Source organism: Ceratotherium simum, chromosome 1, assembly GCF_057802395.1.
Source record: "Ceratotherium simum simum isolate JZ-2026a chromosome 1, ASM5780239v1, whole genome shotgun sequence".
Classification (NCBI taxonomy): domain Eukaryota; kingdom Metazoa; phylum Chordata; class Mammalia; order Perissodactyla; family Rhinocerotidae; genus Ceratotherium; species Ceratotherium simum.
Genome location: NC_141900.1, coordinates 40,191,874 through 40,206,381, shown reverse-complemented (window position 1 = coordinate 40,206,381; position 14,508 = coordinate 40,191,874).

The following is a 14,508-nucleotide window of genomic DNA, read 5'->3' as shown; positions in this document are numbered from 1 at the left end:
ATTGCTGGATCATATGGTAGTTCTATTGTTAATTTTTTGAGTAATTTCTATACTGTTTTCCATGGCTGCACCAATTTACACTCCCACCAACAGTGCACAAGGGCTCCCTTTTCTCTATATCCTCACCAACACTTATCTCTTATCTTCTAGATTACAGCCATTCTGACAGGTGTGAGATGACATCTTATGGTTTTATTTGCATTTCCTTGATGATTAGTGATCTTGGGCATCTTTTCATGTACCTGTTGGCCTTTTGGATGTCTTCTTTGGAGAAATGTCTATTTGGCTCCTCTGCTCATTTTACACGTGGATTATTTGGGGTTTTTTTGTTATTGAGTAATATGAGTTCTTTATATATTTTAGATACTAACCCCCTATCAGATATATGGTTTGCAAATATTTTCTCCCTTGTCATTGGTTGCCTTTTCATTTTGTTGTGTAGAAGTTTTTAGTTTGGTGTAGTCCCACTTGTTGATTTTGCTTTTCTTGCTTGTGCTTTTGGTGTCATAGCTTAAAAATTGTTGCCAAGACCAATGTCAGGGAGCTTTTCCTTATGTTTTCTTCTAGGAGTTTTGTGGTTTCAGGTCTTCTGTTTAAGTGTTTAATCCATTTCGAGTTAACTTTTATAAGTGGTTAAGAGGTTTTCTGGTGGAGTCTTTAGGAATTTTCTCTATATAAGATCATATCATCTGAAAATAAAGACAATTTTACTTCTTTCTTTCCAATTTGGATGCCTTTTATTCCTTTAACTTGCCTGATTGATCTGGCTAGGACACCTAGCACTATGTTGAATAAGAGTGGTGAGAGTGGACATCCTTGTCTTGATCTTAGAGGAAAAGCTCTTTCAAACTTTCACTGTTGAGTATGACATTAGCTGTGGACTTGTCATTTATGGCCTTTATTATGTTGAGCTATGTTCTTTCTATACCCAATTTGTTGAGAGTTTTTATCATGAAAGGATGTTGTATTTTGTCAAATACTTTTTCTGCATTTATTGAGATGATCATATGATTTTTATTTTTCATTCTATTAATGTGGTGTATCACATTTATTGATTTGTGTATGTTGAGCATCCTTGCACCCCAGGGGTAAATTCCACTTGGTAATGATGTATGATCATTTTAATGTGCTATTGAATTCAATTTCCTAATACTTTGTTGAGAATTTTTACACTTATATTCATCAGAGATATTGTCCTATACTTTTCTTTTTTTTGTAGTGTCCTTATCTGGCTTTGGTGTCAGGGTAATGCTGGCCTTGTAAAATAAGTTTGGGAGTGTTCTCTCCTCTTCAACTTTTTGGATGAGTTTGAGCAGGATTGATATTAATTCTTTAAAAGTTTAGTACAATTTACTAGGGAAAGTATCTGTTTCTGAGCTTTTCTTTGTTTGGAGATTTTTTTTATTACCGATTCAATCTCCTTACTTGTTATTGATCTGTTCAGATTTTTCTGTTTCTTCGTGATTTAGTCTTGGTAGGTTTGTGTGTTTGTGAGAATTTATCCATTCCTTATAAGTTATCCAATTTGTTGGTGTATAATTGTTCAATATAATCTCTTATGATGCTCTGTATTTCTGTCATATCAGTTCTAACATCTCCTCTCTCATTTTTCATTTTATTTATTTGAGGCTTCTCTATATTTTTCTTACTCTAGATAAAGTTGTGTTAATTTTGTTTATCTTTTCAAAAAAACAGCTCTTAATTTTGTTGATCTTGTTTTTTTTTTGGTTTCTATTTCATTTATTTCTGCTCTGATCTTTGTTACTCCCTTCCTTCTGCTAATTTGGGCTTACTTTGCTCTTCTTTTCTAGTTCCTTGAGGTGTAAAGTCAGGTTGTTTATCTGAGATCTTTCTTTCTTTTTTTTAATGTAGGCCTTTATCACTATAAACTTCCCTCTTAGTACTACTTTTGCTACCTTCTATAAATTTTGATATAGTGTTTCCATTTTGTTTGTTTCAAGATTTTTTTGATTTCCCTTTTAATTTTTTCTTTGACCCCCTTATTGTTTAGGAATGTGTTGTTTAATTTCCACATATTTGTGAATTATTCAGCTTTCCTCTTATTATTGACTTTTAGTTTCATACCATTGTAGTCAGAAAAGACACTTGGTATTTCAATCTTCTTAAATTTGTTAAGACTTGTTTTGTGACCTATCATATGGTCTGTCTTGGAGAATGTTCCATGTGCACTTGAGAAGAACGTGTATTCTACTGCTGTTGGGTGAAATGCTCTGTATATGTCTGTTTGGTCCATTTGGTCTAAAGTATAGTTCATGTCCAATGTTTTCTTATTGATTTTCCATCTGCATGATCTATCTATTGCTGAAGGCGAGGTAGTGAAGTCTCTTACTATTATTATATTGCTGTCTCTTTCTCCCCTCAGATCTATTAGTATTTGCTTAATATATTTAGGTGCTCCAATGTTGGGTGCATATATATGTACAATCGTTATATCTTCTGGATGAGTTGACCCCTTTATCACTAAATAATGACCTTCTTTGTCCCTTCTTATCATTTTTGGCTTAAAGTCTATTTTCTCTGATATAACTATAGCTACTCCCACTTTCTTTTGTTTTCTACTTGCATGGACTACTCCCACTTTCTTTTGTTTTCTACTTGCAGGGACTATCTTTTTCTATCCCTTCACTTTGAACTCATGTGTGTCTTTAAAGCTGAAGTGAGTCTCTTGTAGGCAGTATATAGTTGGGCTTGTTTTTTAATCCATTCAGCCACTCTGTGCCTTTTGATTAGATTACATTTAGAGTTATTATATATGAGATATATAAAGACTTACTACAGAAGGACACACGTAGCCCACATAGGGGTCACCCCTGGAACATTGAGAACTGAGGGAAGCACACTGGAAGCCTCCTAAGGCATCACTTACATAAGGTCACCTATCCAAAAGCAGGAGACGTAGCTGACCTACCTAATACGTAGACACAAGCACAGGGAAAGAGGCAAAATGAGGAGGCAAAGGAATACATTCCAAGTAAGGGAACAGGACAAAACCCCAGAAAAGAAAGTAAGTGAAACAGAAATGAGCAACCTACCCGACAGAGAGTTCAAACTAAGAGTGTTAAGGATGCTCACTGATCTGGGGAGAAGAATAGATGAACTCAGTGAGAATGTCAACAAAGAAATGGAAGATATAAAAAAGAACCAATCAGAAATGAAGAATACAATACTGGAAATGAAAAATTCATTAGAGGGACTCAAAAGCAGAGTAGAGGATACAGAAGAACGGATCTGTGAGCTGGACGAAAGACTAGAAGAAATTACCCAAGGTGAACAGGTAAAAGAGAAAATAATTAAAAAGAGTGAGGACAGTCTAAGGGACCTCTGGGACAACATCAAGTACACTAACATCCGTGTTATAGGTGTCCCAGAAGGAGAAGAGCGAGACAAAGGGGCAGATAATCTATTTGAAGAAATAATAGATGAAAACTTCCCTAACCTAAGGAAGGAAACAGACACCCAGGTACAGGAAGCACAGAGAGCCCCAAACAAGATAAATCCAAAGAGGCCCAGACCAAGACACATCATAATCAAAATGTCCAGAATTAAAGATAAAGAGAGAATCCTAAAAGCCACAAGAGACAGTCAAGTTACATACAAAGGAAACCCCATAATACTATCAGCTGACTTCTCAGCAGAAACCTTACAGGATAGAAGAGAATGGCACGATATATTTAAAGTGCTAAAAGGAAAAAACTTACAGCCAAGAATACTCTACCCAGCAGGGTTATCATTCAAAATGGAAGGAGAGATCAAAATTTTCCCAGATAAGCAAAAATTAAAGGAGTTTGTCACCAAGAAATCAGTGCTACAAGAAATGTTAAAGGGACCAATTTAAGGGGAAAAGAGAAGACCACAAATAGGAAAAATTATCTATTTCCATGATTAGAACATAATGGATACAAATGCACAAAAAAGAGGTTAGATATGATATCAAAAACATAAAAGGAGGGAGGAGGGGAGTTAAAGAGTATGGCTTTCAGACAGAGGTCAAACGAAAGTGACCATCAATTCTGTATAGAAGAAGAAAGGAACAGAGAAGGACTACTAAAACACTGAGAAAAAAAAAAAAGTTAAAAAATGGCAGTAAGTACATACTTATCAATAGCTATTTTAAACGTCAATGGACTAAATGCTCCAATTAAAAGGCATAGGGTGGCTGACTGGATAAAAAAACAAGACCCATACATATGCTGCATACAAGAGACACACTTCAGACCTAAAGACACTCACAAACTGAAAGTGAAGGGATGGAAAAAGATACTCCACGCAAATGGCAATGAAAAGAAAGCTGGGGTAGCAGTACTCATATCAGACAAAATAGACTTTCAAACAAAAACTGTAAAAAGAGACAAAGAAGGGCATTACATAATGATCAAGGGAACAATCCAACAAGAGGATATAACACTTGTAAATATCTACGCACCCAATGTAGGTGAACCTAAATATATAAAGCAATTATTAACAGACATAAAAACAGAAATAGACAGTAACACAATAATAGTAGGGGACTTTAACACTCCACTTATACCAACGGGTAGATCATCCAAACAGAAGATCAATAAGGAAACATTGGCCTTAAACGACACACTAGAACAGATGGACCTAGTAGATATATACAGAGCATTCCATCCCAAAACCAAAGAATACACGTTCTTTTCAAATGCACATGGAACATTCTCCAGGATTGATCACATATTAGGCCACAAAACAAGTCTCCATAAATTTAAGAAGATTGAAATAATACCAAACATCTTTTCTTTTTTTTTTTAAAGATTATTTATTTATTTATTTATTTATTTTGAGGAGATCAGCCCTGAGCTAACATTTGCCAATCCTCCTCTTTTTTTGCTGAGGAAGACTGATCCTGGGCTAACATCTGTGCCCATCTTCTTCCACTTTATATGGGATGCTGCCACAGCATGGCTTGCCAAGCAGTGCGTTGGTGCGAGCCCGGGATCCGAACCAGCAAACCCCAGGCCGCCGCAGCAGAGCGCATGCACCCAACCGCTTGCGCCACCGGGCTGGCCCCAAACATCTTTTCTGACCACAACGGTATGAAACTAGAAATCAACTATAGGAAGAAAATCAGAAAAGCCACAAATACGTGGAGATTAAACAAAATGCTACTGAACAACTACTGGGTTAACGAAGAAATCAAAGAAGAAATCAAAAAATACCTGGAGACAAATGAAAATGAAAATACGACATGCCAGAATTTATGGGATACAGCAAAAGCGGTTCTAAGAGGGAAGTTTATAGCGATACAGGCTTATCTCAACAAACAAGAAAAATCTCAAATAAACAATCTAACAATGCACCTAAAGGAACTGGAAAAAAGAAGAACAAACAAAGCCCAAAATCAGTAGAAGAAGGGAAATAATAAAAATCAGAGCAGAAATAAAAGAAATAGAGACCAAAAAAACAAAAGAAAAATTAATAAAACCAAGAGCTGGTTCTTTGAAAAGGTCAACAAAATTGACAAATCTTTAGCTAGACTCACCAAGAAAAAAAGAGAGAAGGCACAAATAAGTAAAATCAGAAATGAAAGAGGAGAGGTTACAACAGACACCTTGGAAATACAAAAGATTATAAGAGAATACTATGAAAAACAATATGCCAACCAATTCGACAATCTGGAAGAAATGGATAAATTCTTAGAATCATACAACCTTCTAAAACTGGATCAAGAAGAAGTAGAGAATTTGAATAGACAAATCACCAGTAAGGAGATCGAAACAGTAATCACAAACCTCCCCAAAAATAAAAGTCCAGGACCAGACGGCTTCCCTGGTGAATTCTACCAAACATTCAACGAAGACTTAATACCTATCCTTCTCAAATTCTTCCAAAAAGTTGAGGTCGGGGGAAGCTCCCTAACTCATTCTACGAAGCCGACATTACCCTGATACCAAAACCAGACAAGGAAAACACAAAAAAAGAAAATTACAGGCCAATATCACTGATGAACATCGATGCAAAAATCCTCAACAAAATACTAGCAAATCGCATACAACAATACGTTAAAAAGATTATACACCATCATCAAGTGGGATTTATTCCAGGGATGCAGGGATGGTTAACCATTCGCAAATCAATCAACGTAATACACCACGTTAATAAAATGAAGAATAAAAATCACATGATCATCTCAATAGATGCAGAGAAAACATTTGACAAGATACAGCATCCATTTATGATAAAAACTCTGAATAAAATGGGTATAGAAAGAAAGTACCTCAACATAATAAAGACCATATATGAGAAACCCACAGCTAGTATCATCCTCAATGGTGAAAAACTGAAAGCCATCCCTCTAAGAACAGGAACCAGACAAGGATGCCCACTCTCACCACTCCTATTTAACATAGTACTGGAAGTCCTAGCCAGAGCAATCAGGCAAGAGAAAGAAATAAAAGGGATCCAAATTGGAAAGGAAGAAGTGAAACTGTCACTATTTGCAGATGACATGATTTTATATATAGAAAACCCTAAAGAATCCACCAGAAAACTTTTAGAAGTAATAAACGAATATGGTAAAGCGGCAGGATACAAAATCAACATACAAAAATCAGTTGCATTTCTGTACACTAACAACAAAGTAGCAGAAAGAGAAATTAAGAATACCATCCCATTTACAATTGCAACAAAAAGAATAAAATACCTAGGAATAAACTTAACCAAAGAGGTGAAAGATCTGTACACCGAAAACTATAAAACATTTCTGAAAGAAACTGAAGAAGACACAAAGAAATGGAAAGATATTCCGTGCTCTTGGATTGGAAGAATTAACATAGTTAAGATGTCCATACTTCCTAAAGCCATCTATAGATTCAATGCAATCCCTATCAAAGTTCCAACAACATTTTTCACAGAAATAGAACAAAGAATCCTAAAATTTATATGGAACAACAAAAGACCCCGAATAGCTAAAGGAATCCTGAGAAAAAAGAACAAAGCTGGAGGTATCACACTCCCTGATTTCAAAATATACTACAAAGCTATAGTAACCAAAACAGCATGGTACTGGCACAAAAACAGACACACAGATCAATGGAATAGAATCGAAAGCCCAGAAATAAACCCACACATCTATGGACAGCTAATCTTTGACAAAGGAGCCAAGAACATACAATGGGGAAAAGAAAGTCTCTTCAACAAATGGTGTTGGGAAAACTGGACAGCCATATGCAAAAAAATGAAAGTAGACCCTTACCTTACACCATACACAAAAATTAACTCCAAATGGATTAAAGACTTGAATGTAAGACCTGAAACTGTGAAACTTCTAGAAGAAAACATAGGCAGTACGCTCTTCGACATCGGTCTTAGCAACATCTTTTCAAGCACCATGTCTGACCGGGCAAGAGATACAATAGAAAAAATAAACAAATGGGACTACATCAAACTAAAAAGCTTCTGCACAGCAAAGGAAACCATCAACAAAATGAAAAGACAACCTAACAATTGGGAGAAGATATTTGCCAACCATACTTCTGATAAGGGCTTAATCTCCAAAATATATAAAGAACTCATGCATCTCAACAACGAAAAAACTACCAACCCAATTAAAAAATGGGCAAAAGACCTGAACAGACATTTCTCCAAAGAAGATATACAGATGGCCAACAGACACATGAAAAGATGTTCAAAATCACTAACTATCATGGAAATGCAAATCAAAACTACAATGAGATATCACCTCACGCCCGTCAGAATGGCTATAATTAACAAGACAGGAAACAACACGTGTTGGAGAGGATGTGGAGAGAAGGGAACTCTCATACACTGCTGGTGGGAGTGCAAACTGGTGCAGCCACTATGGAAAACAGTATGGAGATTCCTCAAAAAATCAAGGATAGAACTACCATATGATCCAGCCTTTCCACTGCTGGGTATTTATCCAAAGAACTTGAAAACGCCAATTTGTAAAGGTACATGCACCCCTGTGTTCATTGCAGCATTATTCACAATAGCCAAGACTTGGAAGCAACCTAAGTGCCCATCAAGGGATGAATGGATAAAGAAGATGTGGTATATATACACAATGGAATACTACTCAGCCATAAGAAACAATGAAATCCAGCCATTTGTGACAACATGGATGGACATTGAGGGTATTATGCAAAGTGAAATAAGTCAGAGGGAGAAGGTCAAATACCGTATGATTTCCTTCATTAAGTAGTAGATAATAACAACAATAAACAAACACATAGGGACAGAGATTGGATTGGTGGTTACCAGAGGGGAAGGGGGGAGGGAGGAGGGTGAAAGGGATAATTCGGCACATGTGTGTGGTGATGGGTTGTAATTAGTATTTTGGTGGTGAACATGATGTAATCTATGCAGAAATAGAAGTACAATGATGTACACCTGAAATTTTTACAATGTTATAACCCAATGTTACTGCAATAAACAAAAAATTTAAAAAAAAAAAAAAGACTTACTAATGCCATATTATTACTTGCTTTCTGGCAGTTTTGTAGTTTCATTGTTCCTTTCTTCCTCTCTTGCTACCTACTTTTGTGAATTGGTGATTTTCCATAATGGTATGCTCTGATTCCCTTCTCTTTATCTTTTGCAAATCTACTATAGGTTTTGCTCTGTTGTTATCCTAATGCTTACATAAAACATCTTATAGGTTAACAGTCTATTTTACTCTGATAGCTACTTAACTTTGATTTTATACAAAAACTACCCTTTTATTCCCTCCCCTTTTATGTTTTTGATGTCATAATTTACCACTTTTTATATTGTGTATTTGTCAACAAATTATAGTAGCTATTATTGTTCTTAATACTGTTTTCATATAACCTTTATTCTATAGTTAAGTGGTTAACACACCATCATATTACAGAATTACAGTTTTATAAATCTGGCTGTATATTTAAGAAAAAGAAGAGCAAACTAAATCTAAAATAAGAAGAAAAGAAATAATTAAAATTAGAGAAGAAGTCAATGAAACTGAAAACAATAGAGAAAATAAGTTAAACCAATAGCTGGCTCTTTGTAAAGGTCAATAAAATTGACAAGCCTCTGGTCAGACTTACTCAGAGAAAAAGAGAAACGACACAAATTACTAATATCAGAAATGGAAGAGGAGACATCACTACAGATTGCATTGACATTGAAAGGATAATAAAGGAATACTATGAACAACTCTATGCCTACAAATATGATAACCTAAGTGAAATGGATGAATTCTTTGAAAGCTACAAACTGCAAAAATTCATACAAGAAGAAATAGACAATCTAAATAGGCCTATATCTATTTAAAAAATTGAATCAAAATTGATCACTTTCCAAAAAAAGAAAACTCCAGGGCTAGATGGGTTCACTGGTGAATTCTGTCAAACATTTAAGGAAGAAATTACACCAATACAATCTCTTTCAGAAGATAGAAGCAGAGGAATACTTCATAACTTATTTTATAAGGCCAACATTTTCTGATACCAAAACAAGACAAACATTACAAGAAAGGGAAATTACAGACCAATATCTCTTATGAACATAAATGCAAAAATCTTCAGTAAGCTTGAAGACAGATCAATAGGAATTACATAATCTGAACAACATACAAAAAGGCAATTGAAAAAAAATGAGCAGAATCTTAGGGATCTATGGGACAATGACATAAGATATGATATTTGTGCCATCAGAGTTCCAGAAGAAGAGTGGAAAGCATGTGGGGCTGAGAAAGTTTTTGAACCAAAAATGGTGAAAAATCTTCCCAAGGCTGGTGAAAGACATAAACTACAGACTCAAGAAACTGAGAGAACCACAAACAAGATAAACCCAAAGAAGCCCATTCTCAGACATGTCATAACCAAACTTCTGAAAACTGAAGACAAAGAAAAAAATCCTAAAAGACCCAGAGAGAAACAACACATTTCAAATAACACAATTCAAATAGCAGTGAAATTCTCATCAGAAACCATAGGGGTCAGAAGGAAGTGGCAAAATATATTCAATTGCTGAGAGAAAATTGCTATCAACCCAGAATTTTATATCCAGCAAAAATATGTTTTAAGAATAAAGGCAAAGTAAAGACATTCTCAGTTGAAGAAAAAAATAAAACAATTTGTTGTCAGCAGACCGCACTTAAAAGAATTGCTTAAGTAAGTTTTTCCAACAAAAAGGGAATAATATAGAAAGAAACCTGGAACATCAGGAATAAAGAAAGAGCAATGGAATGGGTAAATGTACAGGTAAATATTATAGAATCTCATTCTCCTTACAAGTTTTAAAAATTATTATTATTAGGCAATTGAAAGCAAATTATAATATTGTCTAATATGTAAATATAAAATTAAATAACATATTTAGAATGGATGAAAACTATGACCGAACTATATACTATTAGCAGGAAATTCATTTTAAATATAATGATATAGTTAGGTTAAAAGTAAAAGGGTGGAAAAAGTATACCATTCAAATAAGAATAAAAACAAGCGAGAGTGGCTATATTAATATTAGGTAAAGTTGACTTCAGAGCAAAAAAGAAAGAGTTGGTACGTTACATAATGACAAGGGTCAATCCACCAAAAAGACATCACAATCCTCAATGTGTATACACCAAACAACCAAGCTTCAAAATACATGAAGCAAAAATCAACCAAACTGAAAAAGAGAAATAGACAAATTTACAATTACAATTGGAGACTCCAACACTCCTCTCTCAATAATTGGTATAACTAATAGAAAATCAGCAAGGATATAGCAGAACTAAAAAATACCATCCCTCAATAGGGTCTAATTGATATTTATAGAATACTCCACCCAACAACAGCAGAATACAAATTGTTTTCAGTTGCACATGGAATATTCACCAAGACCATATCCTTGGTCTTAAAACAAGCCTCAACAAAGTTAAAAGAACTGAAATCATACAAAATATGTTCTCTGGCCATAATGGAATCAAATTAGAAATCAATTAGAAGAAAAATAGAAATATCATCAAACACTTGTAAATTTAACCACACGCTTCTAAATAATCCATAGATCAAAGAAGAACTCTAAAGGGAAATAAAAAATTACATTCAACTAAATAAAAATGAAAATAAACATATCAGAATGAATGTGTGGAATGCAGCTAGACAGTGCTTACAAGGAAATTTTTAGCTCTAAATGTTAATATTAGAAAAAAAGAAAAGTCTCAAATCAATAACCTTAGCTTCCACCTCAGGAAGCTAGAAAGGAAGAGCAAAATTAACATAAAGCAAGCAGAAGGAAGGAAATAATTAAAACAGTAGAAATCAATGGACTGAAAACAAAAAATAAATAGAGAAAATCAATTAATCAAATCAAAATCTGGTTGATTAAAAATAACGATGAAATTGATAAACTTCTAAAAGGACTGAGAAAAAAAGAGAGAAGACGCAAATTAACAATATCAGGCATGAAAAAGGGAATATTACTGCAAACTCTGCAGAAAGTAAAAGGATATTAAGGGAACACTGCCATCAGCTGGTCACACATAAATCTGACCGCTTAGATGAAATGAATCAATTCCTGGAAAACCACAACCTATCAAAACTCACCAAAGATGAAACAAATAATCTGAATAGTCCCACACCTACCAAATAAATTAATTTAGAAATTAAAGAGCTCCAGAAAAAGAATCCTGTGGGCCAAGATGGTTTCAGTGGACGTTTATCCCTAATATTTAAACAAGAATTAACACCAATTCTATACAATCTTTTCCAGAAAATAAAAGAGGAGGAAAGATCTCTCGACTCATTTTATGATACTAGTATTACCCTCATACCAGAGTTAGACAGACAGTACAAAATAAGGAAACTACCAACACAAAAATCCTCAGCGAAAAATTAGCAAATTATATTCAGTAATATATAAGAATTCTGTATCTTATGTATATAAGATATGTATATATAGGATATGTATAGTTTATGTATATAAGAATTATGTGTCACAACTAAGTGAGATTCAGTTTCAGAAATAAAAGGCTAGTTCAAGATTTGAAAATCAACGTAATTCAACATATTAACAGGTAAAGAAGAAGATCCATACAATTATAAAAATTGGCCCAGAAAAGTACTGAAAAAATATTCAACACCCATTCATGATAAAACTCTCAGAAAACTAGGAATAAGGGGCATTTCCTCAACCTCATAAAGAACATCTACAAAAACCTAGGGCTAACATTGTAGCTAACAGTGAACAGCTAAATGCTTTCCCTCTAAAATTAAGAACGAGGAGAGAACGCTCACTCTTACCGCTCTTATTCAACGTAGTGCTGGAAGTCCTAGGCAGTGCAATAAGGCAAGAGAAGGATATCAAAGCCATACGGATAGTAAAGGAGGAAATAAAATTGTTCCTGTTTGCATACGACACAATTGTCTACATCAGATGTCAGCCACCTTTCTCTGAAAGGGGCTAGATAGTAAATATTTTCAGCTTTGTGGGCACTATGGTCTCTGCCACAACTATTCAGCTTTGCTATTGTGGTATGAAAGCAGCCACAGGCAAAACATAAACAAATTAGCATGTTTTCATAGGGTTTATTTACAAACACAGACAATGGGCTGAATTTGTCTCACAGGCCATAGTCTTCAGAGCCCTAGTCCACATTAAGAAATCCCCCATCCATCAAAAACATACCCTAATCCAGCCATTTGTGACAACATGGATGGACATTGAGGGTATTATGCAAAGTGAAATAAGTCAGAGGGAGAAAGTCAAATACCGTATGATCTCACTCCTTAAGTAGTAGATAATAACAACAACAAACAAACACATAGAGACAGAGATTGGATTGGTGGTTACCAGAAGGGAGGGGGGGGAGGGAGGAGGGCGAAAGGGATAATTAGGCACATGTGTGTGGTGATGGATGGTAATTAGCATTTGGGTGGTGAACATGAGAACATGATGTAATCCATGCAGAAATAGAAGTATAATGATGTACACCTGAAATTTATACAATGTTATAAACCAATGTTACCACAATAAACAATAACAACAAAAAAAAAACACCCTAGGACTAAAAAGTGAGTTTAGCAGGGTCAGTAGATACAAGGCCAACCCCCAAAACTCGATCATATTTCTGTATACTAGTAGTGAACAACTGGAAACCAAAATTAAAAATACAAAACTAATTAAAATCTTTCAAAAAATGAAATACCAGGCATAAGTCTAACAAAAGATTTACAAGACTGTGTGCTACAAAGTACAAAATGCTGATAAAATAAATAAAAGAAGCACCAATAAAATGGAGAGAAACACTATGCTCATAAATTGGAAGCCCTGACATAGTAAAAATATCAATTCTTCCTAAATTTATCTATAGATTTGGCACAATTCATATCATAATCTTCCCAATATTTTTTTGTAGATATAGTCCGTCTTAATATAAAATTCATATGAAATGGCAAATAAACTAGAGTAGATTAAAATATTTGGAAAAAAAAGAATAAAGTTGGAGAAATCAGGCCACTTTGTTTTAAAACTTACTATATAGCTGCAGCAATCAAGACAGGTTTATGGAGGTACAGACACATAGACCAAAGGAACAGAATAGAGAACACAGAAATAGACCTACACAAGTATGGCCAAACAGATGTTTGATGAAGGTGCAAAAGCAATTCAATAAAGGAAGGATAGTATTTTTAACACATGGTGCTCGAACCATTGGGCATTCATAACAAGAAAAACAAACTGTGATGTAAACCTGACACCTTACACAAAAATTAACTCAAAATGGATCATAAGTCTATATGTAAAATGGAAAACTGTAATATTTTTAGAGGAAAACTTTTAGAAAAATATCTTTGTGACCTAGGGCTAAGCAAAGAGTTCTTAGACATGGCATCAAAAGTATAATCTATAAAAGATAAATTGGACTTCATCCAAACTAGAAACTTTAGCTCTGTGCAAAACCGTTAAGAGATTAAAAAGACAAGCCACAGTCTGGGAAAGCATATTTGTAAATCACATATCTGACAAAGGACTTGTATCTAAAAGATATAAAGAATTCTCTGAGTTTAACAGTAAAAACACAAATAATACAACTGGAAAAAGGGCAAAAGACTGAAGAAGACACTTAGCCTAAGAGGGAATATGGGTTGCAAATAAGCATATAAAGAGACATTCAATATCATTAACCATGTTGGGTGAAGAAAAGTCAATGTCTAAGTGTTACACACTATATGATTCCATTTACATAATTTTGAAATGACAGAATTATAGAGATGGAAAACAGATCAGTGGTTGTCAGGGATTAGGGAGGTAGGTGGCGAGAGGGTATGATTAGAAAAGTGTAGCACAATGGAGACCCTTTGTGTTGATGTAACAGTTCCATATCTTGATAGCGATGGCAGATACCTGAATCCATACAAGTGATAAAATTTCATAGAACTATACACACACACACACACACACACACACAAAATCAGTGCATGTAAAGACTGGTGAATCCAAGTAAGGTCTGTATCTAGTCAATAGTATTGTGCCAATCAATTTCCTAGTTTTCAT